Source organism: Apodemus sylvaticus, chromosome 23, assembly GCF_947179515.1.
Source record: "Apodemus sylvaticus chromosome 23, mApoSyl1.1, whole genome shotgun sequence".
NCBI classification, from domain to species: domain Eukaryota; kingdom Metazoa; phylum Chordata; class Mammalia; order Rodentia; family Muridae; genus Apodemus; species Apodemus sylvaticus.
Genome location: NC_067494.1, coordinates 32,725,072 through 32,738,952, shown reverse-complemented (window position 1 = coordinate 32,738,952; position 13,881 = coordinate 32,725,072). Strand labels below are relative to the sequence as shown.

The 13,881-nt window shown below is 41.4% G+C and overlaps 1 protein-coding gene across 1 annotated transcript in view; it reads left to right on the top strand.

The window, feature by feature from the left end:
* Positions 1 to 5,112, top strand: part of LOC127674161 (UL16-binding protein 1-like) — a 564,502-nt gene extending 559,390 nt beyond the window's left edge. The window contains exon 8 of the mRNA XM_052170013.1: positions 5,037 to 5,112. The gene's annotated coding sequence lies outside the window, so the exon portion shown is untranslated. The remainder of the gene's footprint in view (positions 1 to 5,036) is intronic.
* The last annotated feature ends 8,769 nt before the right edge of the window (positions 5,113 to 13,881 follow it).

The window sequence follows — 13,881 nt, the reverse complement described above, 5'->3', positions numbered from 1 at the left end:
CAACCACACAACCCAATCCATACTAAAATGTCTTCACATCTCTGTCAAACCCATTAATCCAAACTCTTAATTTTTCTCCTCTGAAACCTTTGCACGGGGCCATCCTAATCATTACTGCTCCAGGTACTCTTGTGTCCCATGCTCCTACTACTACAGCCCACTGACTCCTGCTTAAGATGTTTAACTCCTTCCCTAATCCAATCGCAGTCCTCATTTGGCACACAAGCACATAGTCTGTCACAGCAATATCCCATGCCCAGGAACCAACTTGTTTATTGGTCAATGACCTATTTGAGAAGGATTGTGGCCCAGAAGTAGATATGGTAGCAAAGAGTTCTACAGTCCCATCTAAAGGCAGCAAGAAGAGAAACTAAAACGTTGGAATGGGTTTGATGAACTTCAAAGACCACGTGCTATGACATACTGCCCCGAATATGACTAAAACAGAATATGTTGTAATAGTTCTCACAAAGAAGTTCCTTGGCCTACCTAGAGAGAGAACTTGCTGATGGACATGTGTCTATAGCTTTATCACTATTTTTTCTTATCTTTTAAAGAAAAAACAATAAAGACCGTGGATAGGATCCAGCATACATCTGACAATGCCTTGGTTATTATTGGATCCACATTAGCAGCAATGTTGTTTATGGGATTGATCATCTCAGGATCCTGTTATGTATCAAGAAGACACTTATATGAAAGAAAGGTAGGAAACAGACTGGGATCTCACTCTTGTTCTTGGTAGTATGAGGCTGATGAGGACATAGGAAACACGGCCCAATGGTCTCCTCCGAGCCCCTGTCCATCACTGTGCCTGTCTGTCTTCAAGAATGATGTTCCTTCTTAGTCTTGAGCTGCCTCTTCATAGCAATGTTGGAGATGAGTGTTGTTGGACACAGGATGCTAGCAGAGTCAGCGAAAGTCTACAATCAGAGAAGCAGGGTGGAACAGAAAAGTCCTCCTGAGATGAGGGAGAATCCAAGAACCAACAATGTAAATAAGATAAAAGAAAATGGAGATGAGGCAATTCCTCCTCCTAAACAACAAAACCTTCCCTGAAGACTGTTATTAAAATAAATTTGCTTTCTGAGGATGATATAGTTCAGCACAATAATTCTTATACCTAGGGCCAAGTCTGTATATTAGTAGCTCCCAGCCTAGGACAGAATGATCAGATGATTCAAGGAGTTGACATTGATGGACTGAGCTGTAATCCCAGTACTGAGGAGGCTGAGGCAAGAGAATTACAAAGTTCAGCCTGGACAGGGCAGTGGTGGCTCATGCCTTTAATCCTATACCTTGGGAAGCAAAGGGAGGCAGATCTTTGTATTTGAGGCCAGCCTGGTCTCTAGAGTTCCAGGAGAGCCAGGGCTACACAGAGAAACCCTATCTCCAAAAACAAGGTCAGTCTGGGCTGCATAGTCACATCTTCTCAAAAGAACCAAAAAAAAAAAAAAAAAAAAAATCCATTCATTTAACTTGCTTTCTCTACCTAGGCCCAAGTCAGTGCTTGGGAAACTATGATTCCAATGTTTCTGTCCTCTGAAGCTGACGTCACCTGTGTTCATGCAGATAAAGGGATCTGAGAGCCCTCTGCGGTCATTGTTCAGTTTTCACAAATGCAGTCAAGAGTCAGAATACAGATTCGTGATGAAGATGCCAATGTTTTATTTTAATATATTCTAAAATTTCCCAATCAGCATAGACTGATAAAAGGTTTACAACTAATGTTAGGTGAGATATGTTTAAGTCAATATAATTATTTTGGAATAATTTTTATTGCATAAAATCCTTTAAATTTACCTGGATATTTGGTTAGACCTTCCATTCTAGCATGTGTATAACTGAGGCAGGAGGATTGCCATAACAGTTCAAGCCTGTTGTGGATAATACACTCAGCTCAAGGGAGCTAAGGAGAACCCTTGTCTCCCAAAAGCCAAATATGAAAGCTAAAATTCCAGCAAAGACAGAAACATTGGTATAATTTTCTAGCCTTTCATATTTACTGATTTTTCATGTTTCCTGGTGTTTTTAAATTTTTAATTCACTATATCGCTTTGGGGTACTCACATCTCTAGAAAAATCTGAAGTCTTATCATACTAGAGCTTAGAGTGGCCTAAGGATCTAGAATGAAGAATGACAGAGAAAAGGATGTTGTACTGAGTTCCATGGTCTGTGATGTGGGGGAGTGTCTGACAGATGAAGGAGGGGGGCTGCAGTGGGATGCCAAGGGGCACACTGTAATCCACACCCTCTGTCCTCTTGCTCTCCAGAAGGATGTGCAGTCTTCATCACCATCTCTGTTGGGTGACTCTTTGACATTGCCCGAGACGAGTTCAGCAAATGAAGCAGATGAATTTCCTACAGCATCTCAGAATTTTGTGCTGTTGACTTTGGACCACACAGATGGGAACCCATGAGACTGATGGCAGACAGAGCCTCACACACCAGGGCATCAGAGTGCACTAGGCCTTTGCCATCAGGGGCTTCCTCTTGCTCTGTCTCTTTCCTTTTTCATGCTTCCATGATAGCACTGTGGAGATCCGGCAGGGCCTGGCTCTAAATAACTCCTCACAATGGCTTGCCCTGAGTGACTCCATTTTATGAAAGCACTTTGCTCACTTCTGAGTGTAATGCAGACATTGGAGAACATGGAACCTCACTTTAAACACAGACATGTCAGTCAGGTACCATCCATGATGCAGATGTTGATAATTAACTTAATCCCAAAAGTAAAAATATGCTTCCCATGAACTTATCAAAATAGGTTTGAAGTTGAGAACACATGTGCATCTCAGATCATCTCAGAGAAGCAGGTCTGAGGATATCTCACCCTCACCTGGACCCCTAAAGAGGTGAAGTCCCCTGCCATGATTATGGCCCCTACAAACTTGCCCTCTGGCTATTTGTGTGGTCAGGAGCCTGCTCGCAGAAAACTCCTGAAAATCTTCAGGCTTCAGCTCCATCCACATTGCTAATGCCTCCTGCTTGAATCACTGGCTGACAGTTCATCTGCTGCTCCATGCTAATGTGGGTCTGCATCTCACCTGCTGGATCCTGGGGTCCCGCACCTCTCCTCTGCTGTTTACTCAGTCCTGAGGCCTGGTGCAGTCCTGCAGCCCTGCAGCTCTCCACTACCTTCCTTAGCAGCTCTCTAACCACCTGCATGGAGTCTGTCTGTGGGACTAGGATCCTCTGTCTCTGCCTCCAGTCTGGTCTTTGTTAACTCTAATGGCAACTGGTTCACTCTTTAATGCAGATCTGTGATCTAAGTACATATGATAACTCTGTGGTATACAATGTGTGATCTGAGAGTTTATCTAGTAATTGAGACGGAAGTAAGAGCAAGAGGTTGACCAGGAGACAGTAGTCAAAGATAATTAGGAGTACTTGCTAATTACATCCTGTGAATTGGATGAAGATGGTAAGTTCACATATATATGTGAGCACCAGTTTTCCTGGAATAGGTCACTGATTCAGGATTTTACTCACAATATTTTCTAGTGAGTAAATAGTCCATTTGCAAAGAAATTCAAAATACCCTATCTTTTTTTTAAATAAATGAAATGTTTGCTGATAGGAAGAACATTCAGCATCCCTACTAAACCCTGGTCAACATAGACTAAGTTTACTCCACTGACCCAGTTCCTAACTCACCACAACATTGTAGCCTCACACTGTTCAGGGTGAGATCTAAACAAGGTGATAGGAACAGGAGAGCCGTCCATCAGCCTCTCACAGGGAGTGGGTTATCAAAAATAAATAATAAAGGCTAAAAAGAAGTGAGGAACCCTCATATCACACATCTATGATTATTCATGTATAAGATGGCTATAAAACTATACTATCCTATGAATTTATACCATACAAAAGAAAACTAAGAGAAATGTCTGCTTGAGTAAGAAAGATGAGTTATATAGTAAGTAAAAGATGATTTCTCGAATGGTGCGATCTGTAGGGACCCACAGTGCCCAGAGTTCGTGTTAGGAACAGGTGACACTAACAGTCCTCAACTAATAACTGCCATGCCAGGAACTCCCAGGGAGATTTGGCATATGCACAGAAATGTCACATTTAGTGACCCATAATGATACAAACATTTTAGTGATGAACAAAGGAACAAAGACACTGCTCACTCATATAGTGCTTGCCTCTCCTAAGCATGAGCACCTGAGTTCCCTCCTCAGAACCCATGCACACTGCAATGACACATGTTTGTAATTACAGTACAGGGGATATAGAGAGAGAGAGGTGCATCTCTGAGACTTCCTCCTCAGCTGGAATAGTTGAATTGGTGAGTTTCAGTACAAAGTGACTCAAAGCACAGTGTGCATGGCATCTGGAGGAGTGACATGGAAAGGAAATTTGTAATCTCCATACATATGCAAACGAGCATGCACACATGTCTATATACACACATGTGCGAAAAGGATAGACAGCTAGTGACTTCCCAAGAGGAAATATTCCTGAGCAGAATATGGGATCCTTTAGTACTAATTCCGAGATATTACCTGGCCTTCTTTCTGTCCATATTTGTGTTTGTATTTGGATACGAGGGAAACATCTCTTGTCTTCTTAGATATTAAGTTTCGTAGAACCATTATTCAACTACTGGCGTGAGGCGTGAGAATTGGTTAGATACACACTCTAATTTCACGAGATATATTGAGGTACTGAGTCAGATTCCAAGCAATAGACTCTGGTTATTATAAAAGAATATTTCCAGTGAGGTTTGGTCTGTCCCTATTGTATTATAACATTAATTCTGTATTGGACGGTCTAAGCCTATGACTGACTTCTCACATTTACACTCTTTTGTTGTGTAAGCTTTGTACCTTGATTTATAGCTATCCATTAAATAAAACTGGCTTTAGCCAGTTACTGGAGGGTTTATAGGTAGATTGTTTTGTGGTGAGCTGGGAAGAGGATATGGAAGAAGGAGAAAGAGGGGGGAGAGGAAGCCTACATGAGGAGAGCTGGAGAAAAGCCCGTGTCCAGGAGAAACAGCAAGTGTCTGGGGTACACCACTGGAGAGGTAGCCAGGGCAGCAGTTAGAAGAGTAGATTAGGGGTTAGCCTCCAGTAATTGTCGAAGCCAAATAAAAAATGGCAGTCTGAGTCTCACTTATTTGCTACTCAAGGATAAGCTTAAATTCTAGATATTTTGATTTTTCTTTCCATGGAGGGAGAATTTGATTCTTCATTGCTACCCTGAAAGATTAGCAGATCATGTTGTGGACAAATGATACAGATCACTTCCTTTTGTAGGGGCTTGGTTGCTGAGATTAAGACATTGAGAATCCCCTGTGGGGATGCTGAGCTGTGGGATAGTGTCATAAGAGCATAAAAATTAAGAGATTGCCTGACAATTTGGAGAGTGGAAGGAAGGTTGTTATATGAGGTTGAAGGCCAGACTCTGCTATCAGTCAGAGGTCAAATGGTCCTTGGTGCTGACAAGATACGTGTTGGTGTGGATGCTAGAGATGGAAAACCCTGCCACACATTATCTCCATCTTAGTGGCTTCTAATCTCGAAGATAAAAATCTTACTGAAAGATAATTTGAGAGCAGCCAAAGACACTGCAGATTTAAAACCAGAAATAGGTTGTGAACTGGAGTAAAGAATTTTCAGCCTCAGTAGTTAAAGTGGGAAACCACACTCAGGAGATTTGTGGTCAGGCAGGAAGTCTGATGATAGTGACTGAGGATGAGGAGAAATGACAGAAATGTAGAAGTGAGAGATTCACAATGTGATGTGAGGACCTCAAGTTATGGCTACCCATTAGAGTCTCAGGGTGTTCCGTGTATGTTGCACCAAACCTTCAGTGAAGGAATAAACAAAAGTCCCCACATGGCTCCTGCTCTCCGTTAGAGCCTTTATAGGTTGAGTGCTATTAACCTTCCTCACAATAACCCACAGAGGCTGGCCTTGTAATGACTCCAGTTGGAGGGATGAGCAGGACCTGACAGGAGCTGAGACAACTCCCATGGTCTTGCATCCTGATGAAGAAATTTAAGATTTAAGGCACACTTAATACACTGGTTTAATAACTGGTGCTCCTGAAAAGGTGGAGTTGAAGTTTGATCTGGATTTATGGCAGTATTCAGTGACAACCTTGAGTTCTCTGATCATATACTAAGACACAAGCCTCTCTGCATCTCATAAAAGGTCGGAGTAGAGGAAAAGTCACTGTACAGGCTTCACTCAGATTGACAGATGTGGAGTTGAGATGAAAAGGATCATAAATGAAGATTCATGGCTTCAAACGGTTGATGACATAAAGTAAGGAATAACTCAGGAACAAAAAGTGGCTTTATTAGTATGTAGAGGGCTTTAACAACTTAAGTTCTCAAGTTGAACTGGGTCCTGATAAGAATCCTAATTGCAACTGAAAGATTTTTAATTCATATTATTTGTAGCTACATTCTTGAGAGGGTCTTTAAGAATATGTAGCTGGCCACCAGCTTCCCTGTGTTGTTGGCAGCTGTATCTCCTTAGTGGTCACTTTCAGGGGTGTTGGAGAGTTTTAGGGGCCCCTTGTTGCATTTCCTCCACTCATCTTCTGGACAAGGGAATCTCTCTGTGAAGTGACTCAAAGCTCAAAATCGGGGGCCTCCATATTCTCTCTGAAGCTGTCATATCCTTTTAGAGCTATCCCACTGTCCTCTAAGCTGGGACATGGCCAGCCTGCAGATGAAGGGGAAAATCCTGGCTGCCAGCTCAGCCCTTGATCCTCATTGCTTTAGGCCTCTAGTGATGCCTATTGACAACTCAGAGAGTCAGTCACACCAGACTTGAAGAACCAATAGTGGTTTTAATCTGTTACATAGCTTAATGAGTGACCAGCTCACAGCCCAGGATACATATGTATGTGTCCAAATCAAATTCAAGGACTTCCTTAATATATTATAAGGCAGTTTTGCAAATGACTGTAGGTAATTCCATTGTATATTCCTCAAGCATGAATTAGGAGATTACTTTGTGTCACAAGATCAAGTGGTTAGACACTTGTGATGAAGAAATGTTGAAAAAAAAAACTGAGTTCAACTCAATCTTGTCTAAGACTTCATTATTAATGAGTTAAAGTTTTGGCAAACTCAGAAGAAATAACTAATCATACATGAAATTCAATATATATATATGTATATATATATGTATATATATTTAACTTATACCATCTTAAAGTAAATGACACCTCCAAAGGTGGTGCAGTTTGCTTCTCTCTACATTGAGGCAGAAGTAATATGCGGATTGGTTTCTTACCAGAGAAAGCTGTGACTAAAGAGCATTGTGAGGGTGGTTTTCTTTGGCATTGTATTTACATTTTTTTCTGTAAGTCAGCATCTGGGGTTTTCTAATTGTAGTGAGTGCGAGATCAAGAAACTAGGGAGACAGAAAGCTCTGATCCCAAAGGATCCTTTTATTTGGTTCACAATATTTCTTGGCTTTTTTGCTAAATTTTGCAGAAATTGCTCTATGCTGACCTAATTTTCGTTATTGCAGACCATTCCTATGAGCTTAACCTGAGAATTGTATTCTAGTTAAAGAGTGTTGGGAGGAATATTTCCTTCTGACCTGTGTATTTTTCCCCATTCTTTAATATTCTTGAGTACTTGCAAAACACCTTAAAAGAAACTGCTCAAATGTAGGTTTATTAGAAATATCCTCTGCATTTGCATTGATGGTGGTGTAAGTTCTGAGAACTTGCATGATCATGACAATAGTTTATCATGGTTAAAAATAAGAAGAGATAAACCTGTTGCCAAAATGAGTTAACCTATTCTGATGACCACAGCTGTGTGAGTTCTTTAGCAGAGAAAGTTGTTTTTTAAACTAAACTACTGCTTTTCTAAGGCACTGTATTTTCAAGCTAAGCTCTGGTTTGTTGTTTCCCTCTTCTGACTTGCAGTAGAAGAGCCTTCAAAAACTTGAATGCAGGGATTTGTGAAGACAGCATAAGTTTAAAGTGTCTGTGATGAAACTCACAACAGCAACAAGTTTGGGGTTTTCACACATTCATGCACATGTTTTGGAATAGATTTTAGGGAGTGTTTACTCTCATTTTGGATTTTTCCTGTTTTTGTTACCAACTTTCTAAGATTTAGCTAATACATACAGACAAATCCTAGGACTGTGCAGTGGGAGACTAGTAGGAGGTGGGAACATGCTGCTGTTGAGAGTGGACCTGTTGGAATGTCTCTGTTTATTCAGTACTACCTCCTGCAGCTCCAATGTAAATGGAGTATGTGTATGTGTATAGTTTTGTAGCTAGAGTGTCCTCATTCACCTTCATATGTAATTATGCTTAGAGTGACAATTTTTTTCTTCCTTTTAACTTCAGGCCCTTGTATGTTGTGTCTCTGACTTGAAATAGCAGAGAAGACAGATTTCGCTGCCTTCCTGATGAGACTGGCACCTTAGAGTTTCTATGGAAAGAATAATCACAAACAAAGTTGTAGAAGTCACTTTATTGTTTTTCTGTCAACTTCTAATTACTTAAATAAAATACATTGTTTTCATAGTAAAAAAAAAATTTAAGTGGTAAACCCCTTGTGACAGAAAGAACCTTTAGCTTTTCACTGTCTTTTAGCAATCATTTACAGTGAAATTGGTTTATGGTTCAAATCCTTCTTGCCAGGAAGTATATTCTCCCCATCAGAAATGCATTGCTTTGCCTAATACACAGATTAGCATACTTTTCTGGATGCTTCCTTCCTTTGTTAGATTCCTGAGATAATTTAGGCTTCTTTTTTCCTGGAAGGTTTAAAACTCTGAACACAGCAAACCTCATTGTGTTTTGTGTGTCACAAAGTGGGTTTAGATGTATAATGTTACCAATATTGTCATTGGTCAATGTGGTTTTTGATACCTAGCATCAATAACCCGGTGATATTGTTTGTATAATGCTCATATTTCTCCCTTTTGTCACAAGTTTAAAGCAATCTAATGTGTTATGTTTGCTTTTTTCTCATGAATTAAAACAAATTCCCACAACCCTTTTGTGTTCTCTTTCTTATTTAAGTTAAGCAATTTCAGGGAAGGACTGATGCAAACATTAGCATATAGCATCTATCTAAAGGTAGAGAACATATACATCAAATCCAAGACACAGACTAGAGCTGAGCCAGGCCACAAAAATGACAAAAAACTGCTTCTGTGAACATGAGTTCACAGAAAGATCTAGGCACAGAAAAGCTAATTGACTAAGTATATCCTCAGAGATGTGAGATGCTGGAACACCACTGGTTCCAAGATATATTGTCCTGGGTCATCTTAAGCCCACTTAGGAACCATTTATTGCCTCCCCTAGTTAGTGCCCTAACATTATTTTGACTATTAGATATACCCTGAGATTGAGCACCTCTGGATTTCTCCAACATAAAAGGTAGAATTTTAAAAGATAGCACCTGAGCGCCAGAGTCAAGATGCCCAACACTTGGTGTAAGCCAAATGCCATATGCACCAAATGATGTATTTGAAAAATTACTGATTTATGGCTTTCCTTCTGTCTTTAGTATAAAAGTTTGTAAAATTGTTATCATATAAACTTGTAGGTTATCTAAATCTGGTCTCATTCTTGTAGCCTGGCCATGGTATTTAATTTATCTCCAGGATAATGGTTTCTTACCTCTTTAAGGGATGTTTTCCCCTTATTTCCACATTGAAGCAAGCACTGTAATAGGAAGACCATATACCATGATTAGTTTTCATCAGAACAGACCCTTAGTAGGGACAATGTGGGAGGTGGGGGACTTGGGCACAGAGTTCATGCAGAACCGTGAGAGTGTCACAGTGAAGTCAAGGAATGGAAAGTGAAGCCACTTCCGGTGACTTGGATGACAGACGAATATTCCTCTAGTACTGGCAGGAGATGTTTGAGGGAGGAAGGACAACTTCTAATTCTTCCCTAACTTCCTGTACAATGTTCTGCAGCAAGGGTGAGGAAAATCCCACAGCTAAGCAGGGGAAGGAGTGTGTGAGAGGGCCCTGCAGGCTGAGGCTGGGAGGAGGGAGGAAAGCAAAGGGAAGTCAGAGGGAAGGAGACTGGAAAGAAGAGGACCGGCTGGGGTACACAGGGCAGCCCTCTCACACCTGAGGACCCTGTCACATAGCCATGAGGGCTATCTGTATCACAGACTCCTTGCCTGAATCGTGACCAGAGAGGTTTAACTTACAGGATACACCTGACATGATATCAGCAAGCCACTGGTGTTCCAAACGAAATGTTTGTTCTGTAGAAGAGTCAGAACATCAACTCTAGCCAGTCTGTGTGAGTGTATCCCTGGAGAGTTTAGAAAGCACAGCAACCAAGAGTCACAGTTGTTCATTCCTACAGAAGACACAGCTCTGAGCCTGCAAGTACCCACTAGGCTTCAGACCTACGGTCTCCATCTCTGCTCATAAGCCACGTCTTCTCTGTGAGCATCCTAACAGAAAGAGCTTCCAGGACCCTGGGTTTTAAACCAGTTCTCACTCCAAAACTCAGATGAGCAGATTGACATTGAAGAGGTACTCTGGACACTTACAATCTGAAACTGACTACAAGTCAGCTCGGAGGGTGTGCTGGCTAATTTGATATGAACACAATATGGACTCATCAGACTGCATGGAACTTGAACTGAGAATTTACCTTTATAATACTGAGTTGGAGGCAATCCTATAGAGTCTTTACTAATTGAGTGATTGATGTGGAAAAGCACCATATTGTTGGTCATGCTCCCTCTGGAACGGTGGTCCTGGGCTCTGTAAGAAAGCAGACTGAGTTAGTAACAGGATCAAGGATGTATGCAGCACCCCCTGCCCCTGTAGCCTCTGTTTCAGTTTCTGCTTGAGGTCCTTTCATGATTTCCTTCAGTGATACACTCTGATGTGGAAGTGTAAGCCAAATATATCTTTTTGTCCACAATTGGTTTGGGTCATGGTGTTTCATCACAACAACATTAATCCCAACTACAACAGAAATTGGTTCAGGATTGTAAAGTATTGCTGCTACAGACCTGATGATGTATTGTGGACAGGATTGTGGAAGAACTTCCATACTTTGGGCTAGAAACATCCCTAAGTGTTCAGAGCTCAGTGATCTGTCCTGTAATAGCTTGGAAGAGAAGAATATTGAGATCAGTTCTGAGAATAGAGGCCTGCTTATGAAGATTCAGATGGAAGCAAAGACTCTACTAAGCCATTTATCCAAAGAATCTGTGGTGTCTGCCAAGCAGGTGCTGAAGAATGGGGTGTGATTTACAAGAGACCAGACCAAGTAAAGTAAACATTTGCTTTACTTGGACAATGGATGCTGTCAGCTGGGGGGGGGGTAAAGATCATTGATGGGAAGTCTTCTAGGAAGGGTTTCCTGAGTGTTAGCACACAGAAGCTGTGTTCTAGACATGGCCTAGGCTGTACCTTGTGGTGGCAGCTGAACCTGGCATGGTGTGTCTCCCAGGTGGCATGGCTGGAGGGATGGAAGGGTCACAGAGAGCAGCTGAGGCTCAGCATTGTGAAAGGACAGGAGAGGAAACTGGTGAGGGTGAAGCCTCCGGAGCAGTCAAAGGCCCACAAGTGAGGGGATCAAGAAGAGAAGCTGAGGTTTCATGAAAAGAGCTGAGGAGAAGCTGTAGATGAGGGCACAGCTCGCTTGCGACAAGAGACACCAACATTTTGAAGATGCCATTACTGTGAGATGAGCACGAAGAACAGCCTCCGCTGTGTCTAGGAGACAACTATAGCCTAGAAGACACTCTGTGAGCTGGAGAATTGCTTAAAGACATTGAGGTGATCTATAAGACTGTGAGTGCATCCCACACATTGGAAACTGAGTTATTTGTGGTGGGAATGGGGTTTCGTTTTGTTAAGATTGTGACGGTGGCATGGTCCTTTCTGCTTCAATTTAAAAAGGATTTAAGTTAATTTTGAATTGTGATACTTAAGCCCACAGTTAGAGACTTTTAATTCTTAATAGATAATTTTCATTTCTAAAGAGTCTTAAGATTTTTACAGATATGGAACTTTTAAAGTGCTTGAATTGGCAAAAACCTTTGGAGATGGCATGTCATTGTATTTTGTTTGTGAAATTATATTGATGTGCTATGTTGGGTATACATGAGGAAGGTTCTGACTGAAAAATGTACTGTCAAAATAAATAAATGTGTTGTGTTTGAGTGTCAAGGTGACAAGATTCATTTGTTCTGGCTAATTTTATGTCTAGTTGTCACAAGCTGTAGCTTCATCTCTAATTTTCTCTGGGTCATGAGGTTGTATCTTAGTAACCACAACTAGAGGAAAGGGGACTCACCATGCTACAGAGGGCAAAACCCTGATCCCCAGAGACCTTTGCATGAGGGTGTCTGTCCAGAAATGCAAGTGGAAAACACAACTGTTGTCAGTCGTGCATTTTATGCCTCCCATGATGAAGAATAGCAAGAACTGTCACATAGGGAAGTGAGGAAAGGGTGAGGAGATGCGCACAGTGTGCTCAAGCTTATAGAAATGAATATCACTCTCCCTTCACTATTAGAGGCCACATATGAAGAAGAAATTATCACATAAGCCTTTCAGAGAAGTCAGAGAGTCATTTGTTAGCTTATACCCTGATATAAGCTGACAAACACAGGTGGTGCAGTCTGGAACCTGGAGGCCATTGGATCTCCTGAAAGAGTCTCCTGATTCTGAAATCTTCAGCTGTGCATGGACTGCTCAACAACCACCACAAGCCACAGAGGAAAAGGAAGAAGAGTTTCCAACCAGGCCACCAAAGGTTTGCCTCACAGGGATGAGCCCAAAGCACGGACTAACACAGAGGTAGTGAACGCGGCATAGGATGGGAAGAACTGGATGTGAGAGCAAAATAGGGTGGAATGATGGTAAATGCTGTTCTCCAGCCATGAGTTCAACGTTGAACTGCTGAACTCTCAGCAGCTCTGAGAACTTGCTTGATCCCTCCTCAAGAGCAGGTCTGTAAACACACACACACACACACACACACACACACACACACACACACACACACTTGAGAACAGAGGCAGGGGAACCTTAAAGAAAGGCATCTGGAGGGAATGGAAAGGAGAGGCTGATTCAGGGGTTGGCATGGATGATTTATATTTTACACATATATTAAAATACCATAATAAAACCAAGTGTTTTGGTGACTTTCCCATCAAATGGCTGCTTGACACACATCACTCACACCTGGAAAGCATGGGCCAGTCTGTGTAAATATTAATGGTCATCCCTGCACTTGCTGCAGAATCTTGGTGAAGGCAGTTAAGTATATTGTCTAATATGGAATTACCCAGAAGGGAACCAATTCTATGACCTCTGATCATGTACCACAGAGGCCTTTGTTCTGACACCAGAAAAAGGCGTCCAGGGTTGAGATTGGCTGTAAGGCACCTGATGTAAAGTCTGATGTGGCCTATAGTAATCTCTGTAGTGTGTAGGACAAGGTCAGATACTTGCTGGTTGTATTATGTAGACCCAGAGGAAGGCCCTTCACTTGAGAGCCTTAAGGACCTGCACGGTTTTGGAACTAATTAAGTTTGGTATTTGAAAAACTGACTTTTTAAGTGCTTAAAGAATTATGCTGCTAGGTTACTGACCCATGGAAGGCTATATAAATAATGGAAGAAGGAAGGTCTCTCTTTGCCTGCTTCTCTACACCCTTTCTAGCAAGTCTCTTAATTTGCTGGTATGGGAATATACTTCCTTGGAATTCTTGCAGAGACACCCAGCCTCATAAAGTGGACAATATCCAGATTTTTGGACTTTGAGTACATGGGCACCAAGGTTGAATTACCTAGATGATGGTATGTATGTAAGTTATTCTAATAAATGTATATGTGTGTGCATGTATATAAACATATAGTATATATTGTATATAAATATATA